This window comes from Penaeus monodon, chromosome 29 (assembly GCF_015228065.2).
Source record: "Penaeus monodon isolate SGIC_2016 chromosome 29, NSTDA_Pmon_1, whole genome shotgun sequence".
NCBI classification, from domain to species: domain Eukaryota; kingdom Metazoa; phylum Arthropoda; class Malacostraca; order Decapoda; family Penaeidae; genus Penaeus; species Penaeus monodon.
In genome coordinates this window covers 23,355,423-23,356,424 of record NC_051414.1, presented here as the reverse complement: position 1 = coordinate 23,356,424, position 1,002 = coordinate 23,355,423, and the positions used below count along the sequence as shown (strand labels likewise).

At 34.0% G+C, this 1,002-nt stretch overlaps 1 protein-coding gene across 1 annotated transcript in view; it reads right to left on the bottom strand.

Moving 5' to 3' along the window:
- LOC119592035 (E3 SUMO-protein ligase PIAS2-like) overlaps positions 1 to 288 on the bottom strand; it is a gene marked incomplete at its 3' end in the record, with an annotated part of 17,232 nt that extends 16,944 nt beyond the window's left edge. The window contains 1 exon segment of the mRNA XM_037940830.1: positions 189 to 288.
- Between the last annotated feature and the right edge of the window lie 714 nt (positions 289 to 1,002).

The window sequence follows — 1,002 nt, the reverse complement described above, 5'->3', positions numbered from 1 at the left end:
ATGAGTGTGTATGCAATTGTGTAGTAAACAGCCATGCATGCTGTTTACAGTCATGCATGAAAAAAAAATAATAATAAATAAAGCAATCAAATAGAAATAAAATTACATAAAATGACATTGCACATGCATTCAAAACATTCATTCGTCAGTTCTCTTAGTCCTACATCAAAGAAAACCATTGTACTTACTCCCGAAAACCATATCCCTGATCCACAAGACAGATAAACTTTCAAATTTCAGTCACCTTCCCATGCATCACATTTTCGAAGTTGTTTATTTTGGTTGAAGGTTACAGGGGTAACGTGTTTACACATTTTATTTGGGACGACTTGAATGGTAATACTCTCATGGGGTAGTTTTTATTCTATATTAATCCTTAAATAATTTATTACAAAAATATTTAATTTTTTAAGTTTAAAGTTCACCACCAACGTGATGCCGTAGTCACTTATCCATATAACGCATTTTTACTATACTCTGTCCTGCTATCCATTCTTTTTTTTTCAGACTTTTATTACCATTATGTGGAAGGCAGGTGATTCTGCTTTTTTATGATAATCGTTTTACATATTTTTTCCCCATTAGATTGAACAATAAGATTTTTATTGCTGTTTTAAAAGAACCGTCACAATAATAAATTTCTCGACGACGTAATATCGTCTCTGTAGTATCTCAATAAAAACAACCAATAAATAGTCGAGGCGAATATTTTTCGTGAAGATTTTCTATAACCCTCTTCCCTGTGGACTAGCGACAAAAATGGAATTCCGGGCAGCCAGAGCCAATCCAAGTTCTCACCTTCACTATGAAGAACTCCGTAACTTCATTGACTCCCTTTCTTACAACCTTTTCTAGAGAGATAAGTCAACACTTCAATTTTAACCATTTCCCAACAAAATTCTCACGGCATTCAGTTAGATACTGTGATTTCCTGAGAATACAGAATGAACCCCACACAGCACTTCAACAATATGTAGTGTGGAACTTGTGGAGTAACTGAAG